The following is a 15,175-nucleotide window of genomic DNA, read 5'->3' as shown; positions in this document are numbered from 1 at the left end:
ACCCGAACTGGAAAATACCAAGATCTTTGTGGCCACAGGGCAAGGTTGATCTGGACCCCCTCAAGTGAAACTCGCTGTAAAAATATATATAATGATTTATCTAAGACTCATTTTACTAAAATTCCTTTAGATTTAGTAAGGTAGATATTTACCATTGGAAATGAATCAAACAATCTGTGAACCAGGAAGGTAGATTTAGAGCATGTATCAATGTTCAGGGGAAGTACATGTATCAGTGCTATTACTGGCTTGATCAAGAAATAAATAATTATCTTTTGACTCCCTCCAAAGGAAAGGAAGCTGAAAGAAGCTGAAACTTGAGTTGCATACACAGCAGTCTAGTGACAGAATGCAGAATGTCGGTGACTGTTAAGCTCCTCTCTGCCTGTTTGTTAGTTCTCACAGTTTATGTTGACAAACGACTTGTAGTCAGCAAATTCTTATTTAGAAAGATACCTGTGGATGTTGTTGTTTCTGGTGAAATACAGGTTTGAAGCATCACCTCTATGTACTTATGCAAAATTAGGAAGTTACATACATAGAAAAGTTGCGGGATACACAGCAGTGGGATACCTTAATAACATGCAAATAAAATCCTCATGATGCTGCCCATTAAGATTTTAAAATAATAAAAAGTCCAATTAAGGCCCCATATCTGTCACACCAATAAAGCCTGGTGAAATACATTAAGCCGGAGATGTAAACTATTTATTGTCACAAAGAGAATGACAACAGACACTGTATGAGAGTACTTTCTGAAGCAATAATTGGTTAACAGGACAATTTAGATATCTTACTTAAATTGAGTTTATATTTCACTCTGAATTTCAATATTACATTAATGACTATTGTAATGAACTCATTAAATCTGAAAGTCAGTGTTAATTTATTATCAGAGGACTTTTAGTGAATTACATTGGCAGGTGAGAAAAAATGGTTTAATATTATCTATTTGATTATTTCCTAACCTATGTACAGATTATAAAGAAGTTTCTGGTTGCTAAATTCTTATTTCAGTTGTAATTACCTGATATTGAAGTACACTTTTCAATGGAAAATCATAGTAAAACTATCCATGACTATCTTTACCACATCCTTTCATGGAAAACACTTCTTACATTTAAAGTTTGTTCATGGAATAATAAAATCCAAATATTTAAAAAGGTTTGGGTGGTGGGTGGGGAATCAGTGTCCTGATTACCACTCCTTATCCCTGCTTCCCAAACACCTCATGGGGAATTAATAACGAAACTTTTTTGGCTATTTGCATTTCTAAAGTTTACTTGCATATTTCTAAGTAGTATGTTCTGATGTGTTTTAATTTTTTTTAGGTAAATGTTTTTATTTACAAATTGATGTGTTTTAATTTTTTAAAAAATGTATTATTTATGATTTCTTTCTGTGAAAGTTATAGATTTTATTTTAGAACCCACTTTCTACTATCACTCAGTGAGCATGTGTGCATCCATGTGCCCCTGTACATATGTAAACATCTATACACACTTCACCTCCTATGCTTTTTATATAATTTTATTAATGTGCTAGAAAATTTTGTGTTTGCGTTATTAACGCAATGTAAATATCATTCAGCGTTGTCATGCAGTTCACTATGATTATATTTTCTTTTTCAAATACATTTCTGTTGACTCTGGAGGTAAAAATTGCCTTGCTTATCTCTTGCTTCATTTTCTTTGTCACTAACAGTATTCAGCTGAAAACCCTACGAGGGAAGTATAAATCTCTGTACAATTTATTTTAAAAATCACATAATCTATCAGATAGATACATTATTTTCTTGGCTGTATCTTTTCTAGAGACTTTTATATCCTTCTTATATCTGGACCAGCTGCTTTCTAGGTCTGCTGCATGCTGTCACCCTGGGAGGACATTTGTTCTATCCTACAATCATCATGTTATTATGCTATGTCTTATTAATGTATTATTATAATTATTTTAGAGAACTTAGCAACATGGTATGAATGGGGAAATTTTTGAAAATGCGTATACCTAAGGCTTTTTTTTTTTTTACTCTTCACCTCATACGTGACTGAAAGTTTAACTAGGTATTAAAAGCTTGTTTGAGAATCATATGACCTCCAAATTTTGAAGATAGCATTCCTTTATCATCTAGCTTTTACTGTTGAGAAGCCTAATTCCATATATTTGAATCAGACTGTGTGACTGTTTTTTTCTTTCCCACAGATGTCCTCAAAATCTTTTTATTCTCAATTATTCATAAATTTACTGATGATGTACTTTGGGTCATTTCTCATTCACTTTCCTGGGCAATTGATAAGCCCTTTCAATGTAGAGATCATGTTTTTTTTTTTCTCTAATATTTCTTTGGTGATTTCTTTCTCTTGTTTCCTCTGATCTTATGTCTGGAGCACCTCTTAGAGAGTAAGAAAGCTCTATGAAAAACGGAGGTCCTTGATCAATCTTCTAATTTTCTATTTTCCATTTCTTGGTCTTTTCTGTCTGCCTGCTGAGAGAGTTCATCAAAAAATAGAGATAGACATATACAAAGAACCCCTAAATCTTTGTTATTTTCTGAATTTAACTTTTATTTTGTTCATTCTGTTTTTGTAACACGGATACAAAATTTTCTCCCACCTCAGTGAAGTAATTGCAGTGCTTTTGTTTTGTTTTGCTCCCCTTCCTGTTTTCTTCCTGTTTCCTCAGTGTAGCTTTCTTCTTTTCACTTTGTTCTCTCTTTCATATTAGAGGCTTTCCTAAAACACCTGGCATCCCAGGACTTCCACTCATTTTTTTGGGTGAGGAACTAAATATAGACTGAAACCCTGGATTTGGGCAGGGCTTGCTGAGTGATGGGTTGTGAAGCGGGGTGTCCTAGACTCCAACTGCTGCCATTAACAAATTACCTCCAAATCTGCAACCTAAGCAATACAGATTATTCTATGGTTCTATTGGTTAGAAATCCAGCACAAATCCCACTGGACTAGAAACAAGGTGTTGGCAGGGCCATGTTGCCTTCTGGAAGTTCTAAAGGAGAATCCATTTACTTCCTTTTTCTACCTTCTAGAAAGAAGCCGCCCACATTCCCTGGCTCCTAGACCTCTTTCTCCATCTTTAAGTCTAGCAATGGTGAATGGATCCAATTCTTTTCACATCCTATCATTGGAACTATTCTTTCATACTCATACCTCCTACTGACTACCGCCAGGAGAAGTGATCTGCTTTTAAGGACCCATGTGATAAAATTGGGGCCATCTGGATAATATAGGATAATTTCCTTATCTTTAATTTATGTTCCTTAACCACATCCGCAAAGTCCCTTTTGTCTTGCAAGGTAACATACTGACATCATCCAGGGATTAGGATCTAGATATCTTTGGAGTCCATTATTCCACCTACCAGAAGGGAATCAAGCAGAGACCCAACTTTTCTGTTTTTAGTAGTTATAGTTCTTTGCTATTTGAGTGAAATATATATATATATATGTATATATACACATATATATATGCAAATGTATATATATATATATATATATATATATATATATTTATTTATTCTCCTTCCTTTTGTGTATAACCCTGTCTATCAGGTTTCTAGAGGAGTCAAATGTGGGAAAGTGATGGGGGTCCAAGTGATTAGGATGCAGAGTTCCTTCATCTGTGCCCGGGGCACTTGAGATCAGGGACTTTCTCATGCAATCTCTGCAGAAAGCAAACCTGCAAGTGTGCTTAGAGTTAGGGGCAGGCAGACAGTTCTCCACACAAAATGGATATGGACTGTGAACGAGTTGTGTCATTCTTCAGTCCTGCACTCTCAATCTTCCATGCCAGCTTCTTGACATCCACCAGCCTGTAGTCACTTAGCTTTCAGCTTTCCCACATCTGCTGAGTTACACTGTAAATCTGCTTTCTATCTTCCAAAATTTGGTTGACATTTCTCATCTGCTGTCATTTCCTTTGCTATACTCTGGCCTTACCATTTTCGAACACTTTATTATCATTTCAGTGAGTTTACAGGAGACATTGAAGGTCAAGGTGTATGTTTAATACATCACTTGAAACTAGATTTCAGTATGCATAGAAATTAATGAAAACATACAGTTCCTTAGGTCTCCCTATTCATAGTTTTTGCAACATTGTTTGCTTAATACTGAGTCATTTTGACAGTGTAGTATTCTGTAGTATTATGCATGGTATGAAGGATTTACAGTTTAGATATAGCTAAAATAATTTTATGCAAAACAATCTGTCATTTGATTGGATATGTATAAGGTATTTATTTTGAAAGAAGAGTGGAATATTGAACTCCAGGGAAAAAGAGAGGATTGGTCATCATAAGATGATAAAACTACCAAATAAAATGCATCAAGTTTTTAGTATGCCATCATTACAATCTAAGTATCTGCATCATCCTTACTGAAATCCGTTGACTTATCTTGATAATTTTGTTTTTTCTAATTTGATACATGTTTTACACCAGAAGAAATGCTGTTGTATGTTATTAGAAAAAGAATGGTAAATAATTATAATAATCTATAGAATCTTTAACTTCCTTTTTTAACATTGTTGTAAGAATAAGTGAAATAAAATTCATTTTTATGATATATCAAAACAAAGTATTTCTCAAAATAAAAAGTAGGGCCAAATACTAAAATTCATGTGTTTTCTTTGCTTCCTTGAATTTTCTTTTAGAGCCAATGATATAAATATTAAATAATTGGATCCAGTGTATAATTTGGAAGCCAAACTTTTTGCAAGTTCAGTTAATTTTAAACATGAAAAAACAAATTGCTAGAAGGCATTTGGAATGCCCCAGGCTCAGACATAATGAACAAACCCTGTCTGTTCTCTAGGGTATTACCTTTGGTAGGCCTTTTCTTTTGTTTGGAAACTTTCATTTTTCTTAAGATTCTAAAATTACAGGTTGTCAACACATATGGTACATCTTGTAATCTACAGCATGTAAACAGTAGGCAAAAAAAATACGTGGGTTTGTAAATATTAGTGAAAATAAAAGTAAAAGAAAGGGTAACTACTCGTCTTGAAAAATAACATTATAGAGCCTTAGATTCATGATAAAGGAAAGTATAAGGTAAAATGGCATATCTGCAAAACAAAAGCAGTGTAGGAAGAAAGCCAAGACAGTAATTTATAAGCTCGGGGAGAAAGTATTACTTTGCTAAGAGACATTGGAAAAATTCAAGTTAAATGTCCCTAAGGTGTGGTTAGCTAAGGTGTCCTTCAAGGATGTGGAGACCAGGTAGGAATCACGATAGCAGGAATTAGTCCCCAGGCAATACCAAGAGGCATGTGACTCTGTGTAATCAGTTTTAGGTAATCTGTTCACTAACAAGGCACTAACCGAGAAACTGGTGTAAAGAGGAAGGAGATACTTGGGGTGCCCAAAACTCAGTAATTAGACTTAGATGTAGGGAAGAGCATTAGAGCTTTAAGTAGGGTAATTGTCATATTATAATAGAGGTAAGGGAATATTAACTTTTCGAGACAACATATTATTAGGTCTATGTCAATGACACTAATTCCATGCCTTCACATACAGTGAGATGTGATGGCTGATACATTTCCTACCCAGATCAGCATTTTTGTAATAAGTCCACAAGTACACTTAGGATAGAAGAGTTGGGGAAGGTAGGGACTGACCAAAAGAAAAATCCATCAATCTCTACAAAGTTTATTTTCTGAGACTTTGAATTAAGGTGTATTTGGATATTAGTTTAGTCCCAATTTGACAAGTACACTAGGTTGAATTTCATGATCAGGAACTGAATATTCGACTTAGGATATTGACAAGGTCAATGGTTCTTTTTTTTTTTTTTTTAAAGATTTTATTTATTTATTCATGAGAGACAGAGAGAGAGAGAGAGGCAGAGGGAGAAGCAGGCTCCCAAGGAGCAGGGAGCCCGATGTGGGACTCGATCCCAGGACTCTGGGATCGTGACCTGAGCCGAAGGCAGACGCTTAACCATCTGAGCCACCCAGGTGCCCAAGGTCAATGGTTCTTAATCCTAGCTGTGTATTAGAACCACCAGAATCTTAAAAAAAAAAAAAAAAAAAAAAAAAACCGATGCCTGGACCTTCTTAAATCAGATTCTCTGCAGGTAGGGCTTCAGTAGCATCAGTTCTAAAGACACCCCAGGTGATTCTAATGTGCATCTAGGCTGAAAACCACTGGACTAAACAAACCATTAAGAGGTCATTATTTTCCCTTAGATTGTTATTCAAATGATTTTTGGAAACAAAGGTAACCTTGAGAAATTCTGGGAAAATTGTTTAGTTCTGTAAGTTCAAGTAGAGCAAAGACCAAGTTTGCAAAATTCAGCAGTGAATAAAACTCTGAAAATCACCCTGCAAGTTTCAATTATTTTTTATAGTTCCTATGCATTTCTATAACATACCCAGAAGCTACTCTGATGTCTCTTTTGCAAGTCCACTGAGGAAAAACAATACCTTTTCTTTTGCAAATTGTTTCTCTTTCTACACACTAAGCAGAAAGGAGGATAGAAGCTATTATGTTGATATTTTAAGGAAAAAAGATTTTCCAACAATACACTTTAAATATCTTGCTAATTGAAGCAAAACTACTATATTTTTTCTCTTTCCTGTATTATCTGGAAAACTACCTTGATTATGGACTCTGCAGGCGTAGGAACAACCTTCATCTAGAAAAGTAGAATTCATGATTTATTCACATCTGTAATGCTAATGAGTCGTCAGTCTATGAGGAAAATTCAAGTCTATCAGTTATTCCAAGGGTACTGAAAGCTTTCTTTACATCTAGCTGTTCATCTCTGTGACATTCCTGGAGGGCGTCTTTTGATAGTTGATTATTATTTGAAGTGGCAGGAGGCAGGCAACTTCAAACGAAGCAGCTTCTTCAGCCAGAACTAATAGTCTTGGGAGGATGCTTCTTATTCAAAATGTACCTAAGTTTGTTGATTGTGACCACAGGAATTTGGGGATATTATGAAACAGTGTATATTAGGAAAAGAAGAAAAGAATGAGGTAATATAATCTCAGAGACAAGTTAATATGAAGAATTAGGCTATTTCCAATCAGAGAGATTTGCCAAAAATACAACTTGTGAAGGATGTGACTAATTCTCTCTTTGAATGGAATCAATGAATTCACCTCTCAAAATGTAAAATGGTAGTATTACAGAATAGAGGTTTCTCCAAAGCAAAGGAGGATAAACTGGGTACTTAAGTAAAATATTTTACTACAACCCAAAAGGTCCAATTTTTATTTACTTCCATATTGGTATGCTAGTCTTTTTTGACAGAAACATTTTGCTACTGAAACAACAGTAACAACTCTAATAATGAAAGTTATGAGACCCACTACTGGAAAGGATCCCATTAGAGTTGCTCATATAATCCTAAAATGTGTATCTAAAATATGTAAAGAGAAGTATCAGTGTCTAACACAAGCTAGCACATGCTTAGTGTAGACTACTCACCTCACACCATGCAAACATATCCTGCTGCCCTTTTCTGGACTCTGTCCTTCCATTCCGCTATTTATTCCCCCTTTCCTCTCTTTTCCTTGGCAGTTAACTATGAAATGTGGTGTTAACACCTCTGCCATGACTCTGTCCCCACTGCACACTCCTCGGTTTCCATACCCACTATATGAGGCAAGTTTAGCTAATTTCCCTTTCTCTTTATTCTAGCTCTTTGGAATTCTTGTACCTTAGTTTCACTTGGTTTGTGCAGATTCAAAAATATTGACGAGGTCAAGAACACAAATAAATGAGGCTCAGAGCTAAAAGCAAAACTACAGATGATCCAATTTGCTGTGTTTCAGGCACTTACTAAAGTAGCTAGAGAAAGGCTACTATTTGCTACTGCCTTTGGGTACCTACAGAACCAACAATTGCAAAATATTTGTGGCAAGTCCGCAATTGAAAGGGAAGCTAATCATATTACAAATCTTATATCCAGAATGAAATTATTTTGTAAGAAGTCACACATCTGTGAACCATTCTCATAACTGCATCGGGGTGTACATCTATGTTTGTCTTAGTTCGCTCACAAAACCTAGTTTTCTGATCACCTAGCAACTCTAAAATTTAAATCCCTAAAAACTCACTGAAGGGCTACAAAGGAATCAGCTGGAATCCATTCCAAGCAATCATCTGCTCAAGCCCCATTCACACAGATCCACCATGGAAGCATCAAAAGGATACGGAATAATATCTTAAGAGCTGAAAATGGAAATGGCTTCTTGGATTTAAGCTGTAATGATCTTATTCCTCTATAATCCCTTGCTAGGTAATTTTGCTTTGTTGGGAGGATATGATCAGCCATCATTTTTTATATGTTCTTTCTTATTCTGCATTCTTTTGCAGCAGTGTCCTCACAGCCTTAATCATATACTTGCAAATATCTAGTAAATAATCATTTAGCCTTCTCTTTCACAGGCTAAACTGCCCATTATGTTTAGAGAAACTAATCCTTTGTATTGCATTATGATACTGATGGATCAGTTGGTTGACAAACCGAGTTGCTCCTACATTTTCTGGGATTCTTTGACATGCCCATAGTTTCTGTCGTACTTGTGTCTCCTATCTGAACCCTCCTCAGCTTTCAACTCCCTTACAGTGCATCAATCCAAATTGAATAAATGTTCATGACCATTGCAAAAGAAATAATTCATTGCAAATGAAATAATTAACTTTGGCCTTTGCATTTCAAGTTTCCTAGGTTCTATCAGCATTTTGAGTGAAAGTGCAAGTCACGGTCAGCATGCTGGACTCTGACTTGACTTGACTTTTATCAATTTTCCACCACCTTTATCAGTATAGTTTGATGCACATTCCTAAGTATACTAAGTTGGCCATGTGTCTGATCAACTTAATTTTGGTTTGGGTGGTTCATTGTATTGTTTTACGACTGCTAGTATTTTAATTCAAGAATTATATTTTAGGGCACCTGGGTGGCTCAATCAGTTAAGTGGCTGCCTTAGGCTCAGGTCATGATCCCAGAGTCCTGGGATCAGAGCGCCACATTGGGCTCCTTGCTCAGCGGGGAGCCTGCTTCTTCCTCTTCCTGCTCCCCCTGCTTGTGCTCTCTCTCTCTCCCTCTGTCAAATAAATAAAATCGTTTTAAAAAAATGAAAGTTAAAAAAAGAATTATATTTTAATTACATAAACAAGGTATATTTCTATGATCTTCAGGTGTATATAACAGATAAGACAATACTTGTTCTGCAATCTCCATTGTTAGAGACTGTCAGCAAATTAAACATGTTAACACTAACCAGATTATGGTAACTACTCTAAACATTGTATAAAAATCTATGATAAGTTTTCATGTACTCAAAACTCAGTAGCAACGAGTATTTGGAAATTATCAACTTGGATTTTTCCAAATGCTGCATGAGAAACTTGCAGGGTCTGTAAGCAAAGACTAACCAAAGGTCATGTAGTATTGTCATACTAAAGAGACTAGAGAAGACATTGAAGAAGTATGCTGGGCAAAAGCAATTAACTGCACCCTAAGGCAGACAACAGAAGCCAAACTATTGGCAGAGAGGGCTGATCAAGGACCCTGGGAACAGGCAATGATCCCCCACCAGACTGCAAGATTGATGGCAGAGGCCCTTCAAAATCCCATGACTTTATTGGATCATCATCATCCACACAAAATATGCCTGGCTAAACTTTCGTAAGCCTCTTTTCAAATAAAAATAAATTATGTCTGTAACTTTGTGATAAGAGTTCTTTCTAAACATGTGTGATTCTCTGCTCTAAAAATATTCTTCATTAACAAATAAAATCATCCAGGATCTTGATGCTATGTGGACCTCAATTTAAAGGGTAATGTACCACACAGAAAAAAATAGATAACACCAGTAAAAAAAAAAATCAGCATCTCTTAAAGAAATATAGCCCTATGAAGCAAGCTGTTGTAAATGCTAATTTGCATATCTGCCAATTGTCACCCCTTTTGGGGTATAGCCACAGCAGCAAAACCCTTCCTCTGGCATTAACACAGTTACTTATTCCCTCAGCTCTCCTTTGGTTTTGAACCCCTTGATCTTAGCTCACTACAGGAGTATAGCCAGAATTTTTCCATCGCAGATGCCTTTTATTCAATGGTTGATAATCCCCTTGTATTCTAGGTGGCACTTTTCATTTTCCCGGTGAGTGCTCCAGAAGTAGTCTAAGGATAAAGATCCTGTGTAATACATTTTGCATCCCTAGAACCTGGTGCTCTAAGTAGAAAGCAGTTACACTCACACCGAAGTGATGTTGAACAGACTTTCATTTATATAATCTTCCTGATTCTCATATGATCTGTATCAAATAGCCACAAATAAGCATTGCCTCATGTTTTCCCAACACTTCTCTAAGCAATGGAGAGATATACCGATAACTAAAATGGATTTGGAAAATTAAGCCACGCCCAAAGACACTGAGGATCATCCGAAGAGAATGGCAGAGTTGAACCCTATGATAGCCTGTTAAATGAAATAGCAGCAGGGAGGAAGAAGACAATGCCTCAAATGCTGCGCACACAGTTCCCAGACAGTTTGAAACATTGTACTGTCATGGGGACAGAAACCTGGTCCCAATTAGAGTCACTTTACAATATTTATTTTCTCCTTTTTTTTTTTCCTACAATACATACTTCCTCTTTCTAAAGAGAGTCGGCAAAGGTGGAGTGCCCACACCTCTTTGGAAGCCTATTCCTATGTAAATGAGAGCATTTGTTTTATTCAGATTCCCACAAACCGTGTCCTCCATCCAGTAAACATTCAAAACAGCAGAGCTGTAGACTCTAAATCACTGGGTGCCATACCAGGCACTAAAAAAGAAAAAAAAAAAAAGTATGTCAAAGCTGAATTGTTTAAAATTAGCACCAAAGCATTTGAGTATATGCTGTAGGGAACAATTCTGCTTTGCATTAGGTAGCAGGATAAATACTTGTGTATCCTAATTTTATGATTTTTCTGCCATGGTAATGACATTCTGAAAATGGGGTACCGCTTTCTTGGGAGTAGGCAAACTGCTACATCTGCTGACCTACAGAAAATTTCTAAAACATGAGAAGCCTAGGGGGAATTCAGTGCCAGGTGGCGGCAAGTATTTCCTCTCAAATGCCTGTCACTGCAGGTGAACAGCCACAGCCACTGACAGGGATCTGGAGGGCAGCTCCAGTACAGACAGTAAAAGTTGCCAGCACTCTTTTGAGAATTCCTACTGACTTTTGCATATTCAAATTGTAGTTCACTTCAAGTGAACTACATAGGCCACTTGAAGGAATGGCTACCATGAATTTGCTATTGCTTTAGCAAGTTGCAGTTTTAAGTGGCCCTTGCCCCAATGACATTGCTTATTATGGCTTTTTACAGTCAATAAGGACTTATCCTCAGCTGCTCAGTTTCTAGCACTTTGTCGAGCTCTTATGCAAAAGATATGAAAGTATTTTCCCTCAAGGAGATTTAATCAAGTTATTGTTTCTTAACTGACTTTAAAATATTTTTATTAAGGTAAAATTAACATGAAATACAATGAACTGTTTTAAAGTACACATTTCAGTGATATTCAATGATATTCATAATGTTGTACAGCAACCAGCTCTCTCTAGCTTCAAAACTATTTCATCTCCCCATTCAAATGCCCAGTACCCGTTAAGTAATCACTCCCCCACCCCCATTCCCTGGTAACCCTTAATCTACTTTCTATCTCCATGGATTGCTTATACTGAATACATTATGTTTATATATATAGAAATCATACAATATGTCTTCTGTTTTTGACTTCTTCCACTTAGCATAATGTTTTCAAGGTTCATCCAAGTTGTAGCATGTATCAGTATTTTGTTCCTTTTTATAGCTCAATAGTATTCCATTGTGTATATATATGCCACAATCTCTTTATCCACTCATCCACTGATGGACATTTGGATTGTTTCTACCTTTTGGCTATTATGCATAATGCTACTATAAATATTTATGTGTAAGTTTCCTTGTGGACATATAATTTCTCATAGGTATACAGTTGGGAGTAGATTGCTGGGTCATATGGTAACACTATGTTTAGCCTCTTGAGGAGCCACAAAACTTTTTTCCACTATGGCTACACTGTTTTACATTCCCACCACCAGTGTATGAGGGTTCATGTTTCTCCACATCCTTACCAACAGTCAATACACATAAAATATTGATATCACTAACCCTTATCATTTTACAACTTTGTAGCTATAGATCAAAAAAGAACTCTCAAATCAACAACCAAATATTGTACCTTAAGAAAGTAGAAAAAGAAGAGCAAACTAAACACAAAGGCAGCAGAAGGATGAAAATAATAAAGATTAGAGTGGAGATAAATAGAGAACAGAAAAAAAAAATAGAAGCAACAAAAACAAAACCTGTTTCTTTGAAAAGAACAACAAAATTACAAGCCTTGAGTCAGACGGAGTAGGAAAAAGGGAAAGAAGACACAAGTAATTAAAATCAGAAACGGAATCACTACTGAATGTAGAGGAATAAAAAGGATTATATGATAATAATACGAACAACTGTTCACCAAATTAGATAAACTAGATCAAATGGAAAAACTCCTAGAAACACACAAATCTTCAAAACTGGCTCAAGAAGAAATAGAAAATCTCAAGAGACCTATAACAAGTAAAGAAATTGGATCAGTAATCAAAAACCTCCCAATAAAGAATAGCTCAGGACCATATGGCTTCACTGCTGAGTTCCACCAAACATTTAAAAAATTAACACCAATCCTACATAAACTCTTCCAAAAAATAGAAGAGGAGATGTATTTCCTAACACATTCTAGGATGCCAGCATTACCCTGAACCAAAGCCAGACAAAGATACCACAAGAAAACTACAGACCAATATCCCTTATGAATAGGGACACAAAAGTCCTCCACAAAATCCTGGCAAACCAAATTCAATAGCACATTAAAAGGATTAGACTCTATAACCAATGGGATTTATCCCAGGAATACAAGGATTATCCAAAATAAGAAAATCAGTTAATGTAATACATCACATTAATTGCATGAAGGAAAAGAAAATTATATGATGATGTCAATAAATACAGAAAAGCATTTGAACAAATGAAACACCCTTTCATGATAAAAACTCTAAGCAAACCAGGAATAGAAGACGACTTTCTTAATTTCCTTTTTGGAAGGTTCGTCTTGTTGTTGCTGTTTTCTTTCTTTCTGTCAATTATTGGCAACTTTAAAGACAATTCCCTTTGATTTAAATATATACTGTATTCATCAGTTATTGCCAAAACAATGATGCTTTAAATTAAATTTCCAAATTCCAAAACCTGTAATTCCCCCAGATAATCATTTATTATTCTTTCTCAGCTGAGAATCAACTGGGCTTGCCTCAAAGCTTTAGGCTGGGGTCTGTTTGACCTTATGTGTCTCTTTCATTTATCTTAGACCAGTGAATAACACAGACCAGTCTATCCAGGGCCAGGGCCAGTTCTCCTTATTGAGAGATCATGGAGATTCAAGATTATAAATAGCAATACATGCTGTTTCTTAAGGCCTTCGTTCTAGACTAGCACATCTTCACTTTTGCTCAAATATAACCAATCAAGGGGTGGAGGGGAGTATATTGCAAGCCCAATATCAATGGAGAAGGTAAATATACCTCACCCCCTCTGTTACACTGCAACATCACATGGCAGCAGTGGATAGAGAATTGAGAATAATCCAATCCACCAAAAATCCTGTCATAATAATAATGCAATATGGAATAAACTGCATAAGGAAGGGGAGAGAGAAAAATACCAGGAATGAAAGGTGTTCTATAAAGAAATATTTATATGAAAAATAGGCTAATTTCTGCAATATACTACCTCAAAATGTCAGTGGCTTAAAAAAAGAAAAAAAAATTCTTACTCACTCAGAATCAAGTATGAATGTTCCTGATCTGCTGGCTTTTTGGGTGTCTCTCATCTGAGCAGTGACTTTGGTATTAGGGCTGTTCCCATTTTCAAGTTTATGCTTCTATCATCCATCTTGCAGCCTGGAAGGGGAGAAGAAAAGAAGAAAAAAACGTTTACCAAAAGCATTCAGGTTATTTAACCATTTTGCCATGGAAGTGACTCACCACTTTGGCCACATTCTGTCAACCAGAACAAGTTACATGACTTCACCTACATGCAAAGGTAGGAGCTGGTAAATGCAATCCCTGGCTGCACATTAAATAGTCAACTACATCGCTGCTCCAAGGGCAGCAGGATCCCTGGTGATCTCCTAGCTCTTTGGCTTAGAAGAATGGAATACAGATTTTTGACTAGTAATCCCTGAATTTCCCAAAGTTAATGTAGAATAGAAGCTTTCTAATTGCAACTAAACTTTCTTTTGGTTTTATAAGAAAAACAGAGTGTGAAAATTGGTTTAATCAAACTACAAGATTTCTAGATGAAAAATCAAGGGCCATAATAATCACTAGCATCTACCTAATCTTTTGTTTTACTATTAACACATATTTATCTTTATCCCAAATTTTGTACATTTTTGTTTAGTATAATACCAAGAGCAACCGCTATAAGTAACTTTACAAAGAGATACACTCAAAAACACTATAAGTAAGTCATAATGGAATCCTAAAACATGTTTTAGTAACCTACAGAAAGACAATATAAAATAAATTTAGGTGTAAGAACAGAATAGCAAATAAATAATAAAATATCAGACAAGTGCTAACATAACAATAATTATCTTTAAGTGGCCTAAATATACCAATCAAAAGACAAGGATTAGCAGAGTGGACAAAAAGCATGATCTGACTATGTGTCTTACAAGAAACTTGCTTCAAATTAGAGGACAAAAGTCGGTTTAAGTAAAAGGATGGAGAAAGCTGTACAAATGTTAAGCAAATAAGCAGGAGTGAATGGCTATATCAAATGAAGACTACAAAGCAAATGACTAGACACAATGATGGACATTTCATAATGATTAAAAGATAAAAGGATAAAATCATTGCATAATGGTGCACAATGCTGAATGTGTACCAACCAACCAGAGTCTCAAAATACATGAAGCTAAAACTGCTGGAGGTAAAAGGGAGAAATAGACAAATCCACAATTATTAATGGAGACTTCAACACCCCACTAGGGAACAGACACTCAGGATTTGGGTTCTTTCTAGCTTCTTCCTTTGCCATTCTCTAGAGAATTGCCCTAGGTT

The 15,175-nt window shown here is 35.8% G+C and overlaps 1 long non-coding RNA gene across 1 annotated transcript in view; it reads right to left on the bottom strand.

The window, feature by feature from the left end:
- Positions 1–15,175, bottom strand: part of LOC113919345 — a 130,022-nt gene that overhangs the window by 99,196 nt on the left and 15,651 nt on the right. The window contains exon 2 of the long non-coding RNA XR_003518961.1: positions 13,886–14,008. This is a non-coding gene — a long non-coding RNA (uncharacterized LOC113919345). The remainder of the gene's footprint in view (positions 1–13,885; positions 14,009–15,175) is intronic.

This window comes from Zalophus californianus, chromosome 3 (assembly GCF_009762305.2).
Source record: "Zalophus californianus isolate mZalCal1 chromosome 3, mZalCal1.pri.v2, whole genome shotgun sequence".
NCBI lineage: Eukaryota > Metazoa > Chordata > Mammalia > Carnivora > Otariidae > Zalophus > Zalophus californianus.
Note: the sequence above shows the minus strand (reverse complement) of the source record. Positions and strands in the feature narration are given on the sequence as shown.